Source organism: Oncorhynchus kisutch, linkage group LG19 (genome assembly GCF_002021735.2).
Source record: "Oncorhynchus kisutch isolate 150728-3 linkage group LG19, Okis_V2, whole genome shotgun sequence".
Taxonomy (NCBI): Eukaryota; Metazoa; Chordata; class Actinopteri; order Salmoniformes; family Salmonidae; genus Oncorhynchus; species Oncorhynchus kisutch.
The window spans coordinates 9,584,473-9,600,151 of NC_034192.2; positions in this window are offsets into that span (position 1 = coordinate 9,584,473).

Consider the following 15,679-nt stretch of genomic DNA (forward strand, 5'->3'; position numbering starts at 1 on the left):
TGTGGCCTGACTGGAGACTCTCTTTGATGCTCCCTGCTTCTTTAAACTGAGGTGATAACTTGGCCCAGATCAGTTTCAAAGTTATTATTTTAATAAAAAAGGGCAGTTCATTTTAATAAGCTGAAAGGATACAAAGGTATTTCATTCAGGATGCAATTATAGAAAGGTGCATTAGTGGGAACCAATGCCTTGTGACCGCCAACTAACCCAAAACACGTTTCATTCAGTTTATTCGATTTGTTTGCCTACTCCAGATACAGTAAACATACTAAGCATCCAGGCAGTACTCTTCATCCATTGATTGTTTCAGTCAAGTCTGGGCTGGACGGTATTCAAATATTCACTGCATTGGCCTGTAGGAAAGTGTGCATGAGGTGTGGCCCAGGGTATATGTCTGAGTTTCTGGCCAAAAACTCTCCTCTATATGTACTCGTCCTAAAACGTCCGACTGTAAATACACACATAAAAAAAGCACAGTTGGTCAGTTTATGTTGGAATAGAAAAGAGAGGGAGAGAGAGAGACATTTTTGACTTTCTTTAATGAAACATTCTCATTTCATTTAAAAACTCACAACCCTCCTTAAAAAACTAGTTAGGGATAGGCGGGACACAAATGTCTCAACTGGCCAATTACCAGGGAAAATGCAGAGCGCCAGATTCAAATAAAATACTATACAATTCAAACCTTCATTAAATCACACATGTAAGATACTCAATTAAAGCTACACTCGTTGTGAATCCAGCCAACATGTCAGATTTAAAAAATGCTTTTCGGCGAAAGCAGAAGAAGCTATTATTGTAACGGTTTTCTAGGTGTGGTGAAGGAGAGTCGGACCAAAACGCAGCGTGTAGATTGCGATCCATGTTTAATCAAACAAACGTAACACGAATCAATACAATACACTACAAAACAAAGAACGTAACGAAAACCGAAACAGCCTATACTTGTGTAAATAAATAAAGAAATAGGAACAACAACACTAAGGACAATCACCCACGACAAACTCAAAGAATATGGCTGCCTAAATATGGTTCCCAATCAGAGACAACGATAAGCACCTGCCTCTGATTGAGAACCACTCCAGACAGCCATAGACTTTGCTAGATAACCCCACTAGCTACAATCCCAAATACATACACACCAAAACCCCAAGACAAAACACACCACAATACAAAAACTCCATGCAAAAACTCCATGCCACACCCTGGCCTGACCCAATACATGAAGAAAAACACAAAATACTTAGACCAGGGCGTGACAGAACCCCTAAGGTGCGGACTCCCGAACGCACCTCAAAACAATAGGGAGGGTCCGGGTGGGCGTCTGTCCATGGTGGCGGCTCCGGCGCGGGACGTGGAACCCACTCAGTCAATGTCTTAGTCCCCTCTCCTCGCGTCCCTGGATAGACCACCCTCGCCGCCGACCATGGCCTAGTAGTCCTCACCCAGAACCCCACTGGACTGAGGAGCAGATCGGGACTGAAGGACAGCTCGGGACTGAGGCAGCTCGGGACTGAGGGGAAGCTCGGGAGTGAGAGAAAGCTCGGGAGTGAGAGAAAGGCTCGGGAGTGAGAGAAAGGCTCGGGAGTGAGAGAAAGGCTCGGGAGTGAGAGAAAGCTCGGGAGTGAGAGAAAGCTCGGGAGTGAGAGAAAGCTCGGGAGTGAGAGAAAGCTCGGGAGTGAGAGAAAGCTCAGGCAGGTTGATGGATCTACCAGATCCTGGCTGGCTTGTGGTTCCGGCAGATCCTGGCTGACTGGTGGATCCTGGCTGACTAGCAGATCTGGCAGATCCTGGCCGACTGGCGGATCCTGGCCGATTGGCGGATCCTGGCCGACTGGCGGATCCTGGCCGACTGGCAGATCCTGGGCCGACTGGCAGATCCTGGCCGACTGGCAGATCCTGGCCAACTGGCACTACTGGCAGATCCTGACCGACTGGCACTTCTGGCGGATCCTGGAAGACTGGTGGATCCTGGCTGACTGGTGGATCCTGGCTGACTGGCGAATCCTGGCTGACTGGCAGATCCTGGCTGACTGGCAGATCCTGGCTGGCTGGCAGATCCTGGCGGCACTGGGCAGACTGGCGGCACTGGCGCCGCTGGGCAGACTGGCGGCTCCTTGCAGACGGACAGCTCCTTGCAGACTGATATCTCCTTGCAGACTGACAGCTCCTTGCAGACTGGCAGCTCCTTGCAGACTGGCAGCTCCTTGCAGACTGGCAGCTCTGGCTGCTTCATGTAGACTGACAGCTCTGGCTGCTCCTTGCAGACTGGCAGCTCCATGCAGACTGGCAGCTCCTTGCAGACTGGCAGCTCTGGCTGCTCCATGCAGACTGGCAGCTCTGGCTGCTCCATGTAGACTGGCAGCTTCATGCAGACTGGAATCTCTGGCTGCTCCATGCAGACTGACAGCTCTGGCTGCTCCATGCAGACTGACAGCTCTGGCTGCTCCATGCAGACTGACAGCTCTGGCTGCTCCATGCAGACTGACAGCTCTGGCTGCTCCATGCAGACTGACAGCTCTGGCTGCTCCATGTAGAGTGACAGCTCTGGCTGCTCCATGCAGACTGACGGCTCTGGCTGCTCCATGTAGACTGACAGCTCTGGCTGCTCCATGCAGACTGACATCTCTGGCTGCTCCATGCAGACTGACAGCTCTGGCTGCTCCATGCAGACTGACAGCTCTGGCTGCTCCATGCAGGCTGGCAGCTCTGGCTTCTCCATGCAGGCTGGCAGCTCTGGCTTCTCCATGCAGGCTGGCAGCTCTGGCTGCGCTGAACAGGTGGGAGACTCCGGCAGCGCAGGAGAGGAGAAAGGCTCTGGCTGCGCTAAACAGGCGGGAGGCTCCGGCAGCGCTGTAGAGGAGGAAGGCTCTGGCTGCGCTGAACAGGTGGGAGACTCCGGCAGCGCTGTAGAGGAGAAAGGCTCTGGCTGCGCTAAACAGGCGGGAGACTCCAGCAGCGCAGGAGAGGAGAAAAGCGCTGGCTGCGCTGAACAGGCGAGGCGCACTGAAGGCCTGGTGCGTGGTGCTGGAACTGGTGGTACTGGATCGAGGACACGCACAGGAAGCCTGGTGCGGGGAGCTGCTACCGGAGGACTGGAGTGTGGAGGTGGCACAGGATGGGCTAGACCGTGAAGGCGTACTGGAGATCTTGAGAGCAGTGTTGGCACAGGACGTGCAAGGCTAGGGATGTGCACAGGAGGCCTGGTGCGTGAGTCTGGCACCAACTTCACCAGCCGACTAACACGCACCTCAGGACGAGTATGGAGCGCTAACCCAGGTGCCATCAAATCCCCAACACGTGCCGTCGGGTGAATTCCATGCAAAAAGCACCAACACAGCAACTCCCTCATTTCTCTCTCCTCCAATTTCCCCATTAACTCCTTCACAGTCTCTGTTTCGCTCACCTCCAACACCGGCTCTGGTTCTGGTCTCCTCCTTGTCTCCTCACGATAAACAGGGAGAGTTGGCTCAGGTCTGACTCCTGACTCTGCCACACTCTCCCTGAGCCCCCCCCCCAAGACATTTTTGGGGCTGATTCTCAGGCTTCCATCCACTACGCCGTGCTGCCTCCTCATATCTGCGCCTCTCAGCTTTCGCCGCCTCCAGTTCTTCCTTGGGGCGGCAATATTCTCCAGGCTGAGCCCAGGGTCCTTTACCGTCCAGTTCTTCCTCCCATGTCCATTTCTCCAGGTGGTGCAGCCTCTCCCACTGCAGCTGCTGCTGCTCCTGCTGCTGCTGCCTCTGTTGCCTCTCCTGTGGCTCCTGCCTGTTAACACGCTGCTTGGTCCGTTGGTGGTGGGTGATTCTGTAACGGTTTTCTAGGTGTGGTGAAGGAGAGTCGGACCAAAACGCAGCGTGTAGATTGCGATCCATGTTTAATCAAACAAACGTAACACGAATCAATACAATACACTACAAAACAAAGAACGTAACGAAAACCGAAACAGCCTATACTTGTGTAAATAAATAAAGAAATAGGAACAACAACACTAAGGACAATCACCCACGACAAACTCAAAGAATATGGCTGCCTAAATATGGTTCCCAATCAGAGACAACGATAAGCACCTGCCTCTGATTGAGAACCACTCCAGACAGCCATAGACTTTGCTAGATAACCCCACTAGCTACAATCCCAAATACATACACACCAAAACCCCAAGACAAAACACACCACAATACAAAAACTCCATGCCACACCCTGGCCTGACCCAATACATGAAGAAAAACACAAAATACTTAGACCAGGGCGTGACAATTATCTGATAGCCTGTACCATCTGCACCAGCAGTAAACAAGGGAGTTAGCATATTTCAACCCTGCAGGCGCTACACAAAACGCTGAAATAAAATATAAAACATGCATTACCTTTGACGAGCTTCTTTTGTTGGCACTCCAATATGTGCCATAAACATCACAATTGGTCCTTTTGTTCGATTAATTCCGTCCATATATATCCAAAATGTCCATTTATAAAGCGCGTTTGATCCAGAAAAAAACAGCTTACAAAAAATGCAACGTCACTACAAAATATTTCAAAAGTTGCCTAAAACTTTGCCAAAATATTTCAAACTACTTTTGTGATACAACTTTAGGTATTTGTAATCGTTAATAATCGATCCAATTTTAGACGGTGCAATCTGTGTTCAATACAGGAATGAAAACAAACCAGTGCCACTTTTTGCATCTTGCACAACTCACAAAAGTGTACCCAGTTCCTAGTTGGCCTACTTCTTCATTGCACAAAGGAATAACCTCAACCAAATTACAAAGACTGGTGACATCCAGTGGAAGCAGTAGAAACTGAAAACAGGTTCCTAAGAAATATCCCTTGGCAATAACATGCCAGGGAACAGAGAGAGGCAAAACATAAATAATAATCTGAACAGTTAGTCCTCGGGGTTTTGCCTGCTACATAAATTCTGTTATACTCACAGACATGATTCAAACAGTTTTAGAAACTTCAGTTTTCTATCCAAATCTATGAATAATATGCATATCTTGTATACTTGGCATGAGTAGCAGGAAGTTGATATTGGGCACGCTATTTATCCAAAAGTGAAAATTCTGCCTCCTAGCCCCAAGAGGTTTTAAAATAAAACACCAAAATATATCCTGTAGTTCATACATGTACCATACTCAACTTTCCCTCTACCACATGATACAAAACAACACATCACATCACAAAAAACAAAAATAAACTACAACCGTATATCCAAAACATCTTCACCAGCTATACAGACAGCCCCCCAACACACCTTATCTCCTGAAACATCTCCACACTTTTGATCATTTTATAGAACTCAAATTCGACCCTAAGGCACACAGAGACCATCCCATTAAATAATAGTAAATTGTCTGTTATTCCCCCACTTTTGACCCAATTCCTCCTTGTTAGCCAAATAGCCAACTTTGCCTGAGCGAACAGAAAATTCAACAAAACACATTTGGCCTTTTCCTTATTTGAATACCTGTACCCCATTATAAACATCCCAACAGTAAAAACCACCCCCAACCTCTCGCACAGACATTCCAACAGAAACATTAATGGCATTAACCTGGCGCAGACATAAAACACATGAATCACAGTTTCTCTCATAACACATAACCCGACTCCCGGTTCAACCTGTGCCAACCAGTTGTTAGTGGCCAGGGCTCAATGTAGAACCCTCCACTGGAGGTCCCCTGACCTCTTTGGCGCTGGGGGTTTGTAGGGTCCCCACCAATATCTCCTCTTCACATACCCCGTGCCACTGATGTACCTTCACTTCTGTTAGGCTCCTAATGTTCCTCACCTTAATGCAGAGGTTGTAGAGGGCTTTACCGCTCACTCCCCTAAACTCCCCCAGGCTCGGAGTGTTAAAATCTAACAAGTCCTCCAGACCCCCTTGCCAGTCCCCAGTCTCTGCCATCACCTGCAGTGGCGGAAACATTGGTGGCCCCTCTCCCTTTGGCCACTCAAACACCCCCCTTACCGGCTCACACAGTGCCTCCTGGACCTCCTCCAGGTATCTCTCCACCAGCCTAAGAGACGTTCTTCCTGTTTGTTGTGCCAGGATTTCTGGGGTTTTCCTCCCATCCTCTCCCAGCAGTCACAGGCCACCCAGCCTTAGTAAGCCCACTGCCATCAGTCGCCTCTGCAGGGTGCCCGACTGAACCGATCTCAAAGGGATGGCTTAGTTGTGGAAGATAGGCTCCTCCCACACCCACGGCCCAGGCTCCACACCCCCTTCTCATGAGGGCCTTAGCAGCTGCCAGGCCCTCAGCACTGCAGAATAAAATCAGAGACCTGTTGTACTCAGCCTCTCCAGCCTCATGAGGAACAGCTCATGAGACTGTTTTAAGTCCTTCACAACCCCACTGCAAACTCCCTGGAAGCAGAGGAGGGGCCCTATCCTCCCATGCCCCACGTAACAGAGCTTTGCTCTTGCCCCAGTTTACCTTCAAAGACAAAGATCCCTTATACACCTTCAGACTGGTCTCTAGTTCCTGCATATCCTGCCCATCCCTGACCATCACAGAAACGTCAACTGCATACGCTGACACTGCTATGCCTGTCACCACACCCATGCCTGTCCAGCACACTCCCTGCAGTCTCCTGCTTAGCAGGCCCAAAAATGGCTCAATGGCTAGTGTAAGCCCCAATAGAGGGCATCCTTGTCTAATGTCCCGTCTCACCCAGACTGGTCTACTGAGCCTCCCTCCCACCTTGACCATACATGACGCCCCAGCATACAGCAGCTTCACACAGGTCAAAAAACTCTCACATTAAACAGATTCTCATGGTCCACTCAATCAAAAGCCTTCTCTTGATCTAAAGAGACCAGTCCAAAGTTCACATTAGAACCTCTCGAGTCCAGCATGTCCCTGATTAAGAACAAGTTGTTCGTGATTGAGCGTCCCGGTACACAATATGGCAGGTCCTTTTGTACTATCGAGTCCAGATGGGACTTTAGTCTGTTAGAGAGGACCTTGGCAAATATCTTGTAGTCCGCACAGAGCAATGCCACAGGCCTCCAGTTCTTAAGTTCTCTCAAGCTCCCTTTTTTGGGCAGGAGAGTCAGAGCTGCCCGACGGCAGCTTATTGGCAACTCTCCTACCCCGATGCATTCACGCAACATGCAAAAGAAGTTCAGTCCAATTATTCCCCAGAATTGTTTTGAAAACTCCACTGGGAGTCCATTCACCCCCAGTGCACGACCGGGGGTGATCTGGGTTACGGCCTCTGCCAGTTCATGGGACAACAGAGGAATGTCTATTTCATCCCTCTGTGCCAGAGAGAGGTTAGGGAGTTCTGCGAACAAGACCTGAACACACATAGGATCACACATTTCTGCCCTATACAACTCAGTATTAAACTCTACAGTTCGCTCCCGCATCTCCCCCACCACAGAGGTCACCCGCCCATCCGACAGCCTTAGACAATGCATAACCTTGGCTTCACCTCTCTGTCTTTCCAAACCAAAGAAGAAGAAGCTGGAAGCATCCATCTCCTTGAGCATGGAGAACCACTCTTACAAGTGCTCCCTTTGCTTTAATCTGGAAAAAACTGCCCATGTCCCTACGTAATTCAGCTAAATTAACCTGGAAGCCTACATTGCCTTGCCCCACCATCTCTACCTCCATCTCACTAATACTACACACTAGCTCCCCCAATACTCTCCTAGCCTCTGAGGATGAGAAAGCAGTATACTGTTGACAGAAAAGCTGCATTTGGACTTTCCCCACATCTCACCATTGACTCAGAGACTCATACTCCTCTCTTTGCTGCCCCCACCTTTCCCAAAAGGTCTGGAAACCTGAGCAAAAAGTGGCACCTTGTATGAGCTGTACATTAAACTTCCAATAGGATTCCTGCCTGGGCCTTGGTGAAATAGACCGCCGAGCCATGGTTATTTGGTGATCCGAAAACCCCACCGGGAAAATGGAGAATAGCCTATTGCTCTGATTCCTGGACATGTAAAAATGATCAAGTCGGGCTGCACTCACCCTAGCCCCAAAAACCTTCACCCATGTATACTGTCTTGTGTTGGGATGTTTACTTCTCCAAACATTCACTAGGTCAAACTGATTAATGATGTCCCTTAACACTCCCACTGACACTGAATGAGGCTCCTCCCCATTTCTGTCTTTCGTAAAAATCCATTGTACAGTTCCAGTCTCCGCCGACCACCCGCGTTTCCCTGGGCGCTACCTGTGAGAGTTCCTGTCTAAGACACCCAAATAGAATCCCCTCTCTCTCCCTGTGTTAGGCACATACACATTTATAAAGACAAAACCCATGTTGTTAATTTCTGCTTTTACAATAAGCAGTCTACCCCTACACACCTCCTTGAGGAGTACATTTTTACAGACAGACCCGGTACAAAAAGGACTGCCCCCTTGCATAAAAATTTGTCCCATGGCTCAACACACTTGCCCTACATCACTACGCGTCTCCTGCAGAAACAACACCTGTACTTTTGTTTTGTTTTTCATATTCACCCAACACACTCCTCTTTCCCGCATCTCTGGCGCCATTTATATAGAGCAAGCCTACCCCTAGCGTCTCCATAAGAAGTGGGAGAAAAGCCAGCAAAGAAAGAGACCAATAGCAAAGCTCAAAAAGCCCCAGTACCAGAAAGAAACTATACATCTTAACAGTGTATGAAGGTAGACCCTTACACCCTGTTGTGACCCACTTCCTCAACCTAAACCGTTTCCTGGGTGAGAGGACACCATGCTCCTCATTTTTCATAGCATGTTGTACTGTTCTTACAAACTTTCCCGGATCAGAAACAAAAGCCTCAAGATGAACTTTTTTCCCTTTGGTCTCATTCAGGAACCTTGTCAGTTCTCTCAACGTGTACTTTGACCGGACTCACTTTCCTCCTCATCTCCATTTGCCATCCTGACCACCTTCCCTTCATCTCTGGTCAGCCCCCCCCCAGCACCAGGCAAAGGTTCCATGGTGCCTTTGACCACACCAGCCTCTCCCCTCCCACATCCTTTCTTCTCCATATTTTTCCTTTTCCGCATGACCCCCCCCATACTCTCTTCATCCACTAGCACGACATGGCTAGACCCAGCCTAATCTACACCACCCTCCATAGCATGACGAGACCCAGCCTCATGTACACCACCATCCATAGCATGACTAGGCCCAGCCTCCGCTACCCCACCATCCATAGCATGACTAGACCCATCCTCAGCTACACCACCATCTCTAGACTGACTAGGCCCAAACTCATCTACACTAACATCCCTGGCATGACTAGGCCCAGCCTCTGCTGTCTGCATCTCATTGCCCTCTGCATGTTGACCTCGATTTCCCCCACTGGCGCTTGTGCCCTCACCTTGTCTACGGCCTTTATGTGGGCACACAAAGCTCTTATGCCCCAAATCCCCAAATCCCCACACTCAAAACACCGTAGACTATCTGTGCTGGCAAACCCTGCGTAGAGCCCCTCCCCATGTCTCACTTTAAAATGCACATTTAGCTGTTGCTCATTGTTATTCAGAAACATAAACACTTGCCTCCGGAACGTAACAACATGCTTAACGGCATCTGCCTGAAAGTTAACCAGAACCTCCTCCACTTTAACTCCATTCTCAGGAACACGCGCTAGGCTAAGACTCCATTGAGCACACCACACCTTCCAAACCCCAGGAAATGAACTCTATCCTCTTCCACCCTAACTTTGAAACCGCTTAAACAAAGAGTGCATTAACCCTCCACCATAGAAAATAAAATGTTAAAGAAAAGACCAAGGACAGAATCAAGAAAATTTGTTAGGGCAGATCTCCAAATACTCAAACTCCAAAAAACTCCAAAACTCCCAGCATGCACAGAGAGAGAGAGAGAGAGAGAGAGAGAGAGAGAGAGAGAGAGAGAGAGAGAGAGAGAGAGAGAGAGAGATTTGTAGTGGTTAATTTCATGTGCAGCTTTTGTTTGCCTCTGTTGTTGATTGATTAATTGACTCATTGCTTTGCCAGTGAATGTGTTCAGTAGATAGATTGTTGCCGGGTTATGAGCTGAGCTTCATAACAGCACCAGCTTGCTTTCTAACTTTTTCTGAATAGCACATTTGCCTCAGTTATTATTTTTTGTCTGTTATGGTATAATGACATAACGGATCTCAATTTTCCCCTATCCCAGTACCAAAGCTCTGAAGTTTTGTGAGTTATTAATTTCTCTAATTTATTTTCAGATATCTTTACTTTGTGGCTTTTCTTTGATCAAATTAGCTTTTGGTTCCACCTTTTACAAAGTAGGTCATACTGTAGAAAGCTTTGTGTGTTTGAGTGAATGTGTGTGTGTTAATTTCATGCTCCCTCAACACACACACTCAGACACACACCACACACAGACACTACTAGTTAGCTCCATTAGTCTCCTGTTGTGGATACTTACGGTGTTTATTGGATAACAAATGTACTCTTTCTTACCGAGGGGATCACAGAGCGATGAAAGGGCCTCAACATGCGAACAGACACACACACATACATACGCTCACGCACACCCCCTGCTATAATGTGGATAAAGAGTTACTTGTCTAACAGAACACAGAGGGTTGAAGTCCCTCACAGAAGCCTATCAAATATTTCTATTTTTTATATTTTTTATTTTACCTGAGTCAGTTAAGAACAAATTCTTATTTTCAATGACGGAACAGTGGGTTAACTGCCTTGTTCAGGGGCAGAATGACAGATTTGTACCTTGTCAGCTCGGGGATTCAATCTTCCAACCTTTTGGTTAAGAGTCCAACACTCTAACCACTAGGCTACATGCCAGGTAGAATCAGGAATTCCCCAGGGTAGCTGTTTAGGCCCCTTGCTTTTTTCAATTTTTACTAATGACATGTCACTGACATTGAGTAAAGCCAGAGTTGCTATGTATGAGGATGACTCAACACTATACACGTCAGCTACTTCAATGACTGAAATGACTGCAACACTCAACAAAGAGCTGCAGTTAGTTTCAGAGTGGGTGGCAAGGAGCTGCAGTTAGTTTCAGAGTGGGTCTCTTCACAGTCCCCAAGTCCAGAACAGACTATGGGAGGCACACAGTACTACATAGAGCCATGACTACATGGAACTCTATTCCACATCAAGTGGCGCAAGCAGTAAAATTAGATTTAAAAAACAGATAAAAAACCTTATGGAAGAGCGGGGACTGTGAAGCAATACAAACATTGGCATAGACACATGCACACACACGCACACACACACACACACACACACAAACACACACACACAAGATAACATACGCACTATACATACACATGGATTTATTACTGTAGGTACAGTATGTGGTAGTGGTGGAGTAGGGGCCTGAGGGCACACCGAGTGTTGTGAAATCTGTGAATATATTGTAATGTTTTAAAATTATATGAACTGCCTTAATTTTTCTGAAAACCAGGAAGAGTAGCTGCTACAACATCCGCTGAAAAGGTAGAGAAATTCAAAAAAAATTTTGGGGAATATTTATCTTTCATACATTCACAAGTGGATTACATCATATTAAAGCTTATCTTCTTGTTAATCTACCCATCGTGTCCGATTTCAAAAAGGCTTTACTGCGAAAGCACACCATATGATTGTGTTAGGTCAGATCCTAGTCACAAAAAAACATACATCCATTTTCCAGCCAAAGAGAGGAGTCACAAAAAGCGGAAATAGAGATAAAATTAATCACTGACCTTTGATGATCTTCATCAGATGGCACTCATAGGATTTCATGCTACACAATACATGTATGTTTTGTTCGATAAAGTTCATATTTATATCCAAAAACCTCAGTTTACATTGGCGCATTATGTTCAGTAATGTTGTGCCTCGAAAACATCCGGCGAATTTGCAGAGAGCCACTTCAATTTACAGAAATGTCATATTTAAAAAAAGCTTTACAAAAAAAGCACACCACGCAAAAATCTGAGTACGGCGCTCAGACACAAAGACAAGCCATACAGATACCCGCCATGTTGTGGAGTCAACAGAAGTCAGAAATAACATGATAAGTATTCACTTACCTTTGATGATCTTCATCAGAAGGCACTCCCAGGACTCACAGTTCCACAATAAATGTTTGTTTTGTTCGATAAATCCATCATTTATGTCCAAATACCTCCTTTTTGTTAGTGCGTTTAGTTCACAAATCCAAACTCACGAGGCGCGGGCAAGTCCAGGCGAAAGTTCAGACGAAAAGTCCAAAAAGTTATATTACAGTTCGCAGAAACATTTCAAACGATGTATAGAATCAATATTTAGGATGTTTTTAACATAAATCTTCAATAATATTTCATCCGGACAATTCCTTTGTCTTTACAAATGCAATAGAACGCAGGTCGCTCTCACGGCCGTGCGTGTGACCAACTCATGGCCTTCTGCCAGACCTCTTAGTCAATCAGCTCTTATTCCCTCCCCCTTCACAGTAGAAGCCCGAAACAAGGTTCTAAAGACCGTTGAAATCTAGTGGAAGCCTTAGGAAGTGCAATATGACCCCATTTACACATATTAGAAAGGCAATGAGTTGAAAAACTACAAACCTCAGATTTCCCACTTGTTGGATTTTCTCAGGTTTTCACCTGCCATATGAGTTATGGTATACTCACAGACATCATTCAAACAGTTTTAGAGACTTCAGAGTGCTTTCTATCCAAATCTACGAATACTATGCATATATTAGCTTCTGGGCCTGAGTAGCAGGAAGTTTACTCTGGACATGCTTTTCATCCGAACGTGAAAATGCTGCCCCCTATCCCAAACAAGTTTTTAACCACATTAAAACTAGAAGTCAGTTGATGTAACAGGTTTAACCTTAAAATGAGGGGCTAGTGTTTTTTTTGTTGTTCAAATGAATCACTAATCGCAAGAAATAAACAATAATCTTTGTCAAAGCAACAAAAAATAACTAGTGCTTTACTATGATGGTGAAATCTTGGACAAATTTTGGGGTTAAGTGGGCTCTAATCTTCCTAGAGGTCAAAATGCTGGTTTTATTCATATGGAATGTTTTGTTGAATTCTCCATGTGGTCCGTATTAAAGGGCATTTAATTGAATATAACAGGCCTTTAAAATTCAATATTGGTGCGCAATTTCTACTTCCACTCATTTCGTGGAACGTCCCATGTGTTGCTCCCCGCTGATCAATTACATTTCTGTCCCCTCTCTCACACTCTCTCCTTATCTTCTTGAACTTCCAGGCCTCCCTCCTTCTTTCCTCTCTTCTCTCTTCTCTCTACCCTTATTCCTCTTGTTCCCTCATCTCCCTCCCTACCTCTATCTCTGATGACCTCTCTCTACATCTCTCCTTCTTTCTGTGCTTGTTTAATCCTCAATAAGGAAAAGCAGACTGTACAGCAGTATACAGGGTCTGAGTGGCATGAGCAATGCTGGAGCTGTGTGTGTTGGTGTTGTTTGTGTGTGTGTGTGTGTATGTGCGAGTGTGTTGTTTGTGTGTATCAGTGTGTGTTTCCTCTGTGTTGTGTTCAGGCTGGCTGATCCTCCTCAGGCACAGTATCATATAATGACTGTTACACCATGTCATACCTGCTCTAATCGCTACCACCACCGCTAAGCTGCTCACTGTGATAACACCACTTTCACAGCCAGTGCATGTGTGTATGGATGTGTGTGAATATGTGTGTGTGGGTTTGTTAACGTTTTCCCTCATACCATTTCTGCCATTATAAAGCTTCCCCCTGAACAGCTTGGGATTATACACGGAGTATAACAAACATTAAGAACATCTTCCTAACATGGACTTGCACCCCCCTTTGCCCTCAGAACAGTCTAAATTTGCCGGGGCATAGACTCTAGAAGGAGTCGAAAGCATTCCACAGGGATGCTGGCCCATGTTGACTCCAAAGCTTCCCACAGTTGTGTCAGGTTGGCTGGATTTCTTTTGGGTAGTATTCTTGATACACACAGGAGACTGCGGAGCGTAAAAAATGGAGTCTATTTCAGAACAAAATAATAGCATACTCTGAGATGTCTTTATGTTAGGCATTGATATGGCTATGCAATTTGGCTGTGGGCTACACTAGTTAATTTAGCAGACAAGATTTGCTAAGAATTTCATGACAATCTTTTTTATTATTTTTTAGTATGAAGAATACAATTGAACATAGCTGAATAAAATAGAAAGGATAATTTCTCCAAACGATTTCAAAGGAAGTGCGCACATGCAGCTATTCTGTGTTGAGCAGTTAACAAAGAAACCTGTCCTATATGCTTAATTTATTCATGTAACTTTACTTGTGATATAAAAGTTGGGCTATACGTTTTTTATTTTAAATACATTATAAGGCTGCATGATGGGACTCTAATGATGATTTGTGTGATTTGAAGTGATTAGCTGCATACACCTCATCAGTCTCTCATTCACAATTTGACAAGCACTATAATATTCTCACCAGGCCTCGAATTTCCCGCCGGCATCCCCTTTGTGTGGCCATAATTCCACCAAAAAAATCCATGCCTTTTGTGGCCAAATTGGCCGTTGTGCCCTTGGGCTGAATATAACAGGCTAATTATTGTTCCTTTCTCCCTACTGCCATGCTCCGAAGTATCTCTCACTCACATGGCTCACAGGTCCTTCTCACAGGCATTTCAGCCAAGAAGCAGGCTACAAGTGAATGAAGAGCGACACATTGGGGATGCATCCTTCTTATTAAATTCAGAGGCACATATTGAAGACGTTAGAACGTCCACATTTACTTTTCGTCAGCCAACAAGATGAGTAAGCTTAACGAACAGCAAAAACACTAGCCTATGTCTATCTACTATCCCCCATAGCACAAAAGTTGACCTATTCTATTGGCCAACTTGAATACAACAATTCGCATCAATTTCTTTTTAAAGCAATGAGACTGATCTTTTAGCTTAAAATTATGATAAACTATTAGGCTATTTTATAACATTGTAAGTGCATCAATACGTACATCGCAGTACTGTTTTCTCACACAATTGCATAGCCTATTGAAATGTTGCTCATGACGTGTTTGATTAGATTTTCAAATACATTTGCATTGATGTCAGAGTTATTAGAGGGGCAATAGAGTGCTGAGTACCAGGCAGTTATTTGTATTTTTTATTTCACCTTTATTTAACCAGGTACGCCAGTTGAGAACACGTTCTCATTTACAACTGTGACCTGGCCAAGATAAAGTAAAGCAGTGAGACAAAAGCACAGTCAATAACACTATAGAAAAGTCTATATACAGTGTGTGCAAATGAGGTAAGATTTGGGAAGTAAGGCAATAAATAGGCCGTAGTGGCGAAGTAATTACAATTTAGCAATTAAACACTGGAGTGATAAATGTGCAGAATATGAATGTGCAAGTAGAGATACTGGGGTGCAAAGGAGCAACAACAAAAAAAACAATATGGGGATGAGGTAGTTAGATGGGCTATTTACAGGTGGGCTATGTACAGGTGCAATGATCTGTAAGTCAGCAAGTTTGATAGGCCACTAATGACCATTAGCAGCATCAGAGCTTGGTGAAGCCTAATTACCGTGACTAAACGGTCAAGTGGAGTTTGACTGCCTCCATGACTCGTGACTGCCGGTGTGGCAGTCATACGGTCACAGAACAGCCCCATGCCTGGCACCTACTACCATACTCAGTTCAAAGGCACTTAGATTTTGTGTTTTGCCCATTCACCCTTTGAATTGCACACATACACAATTCAT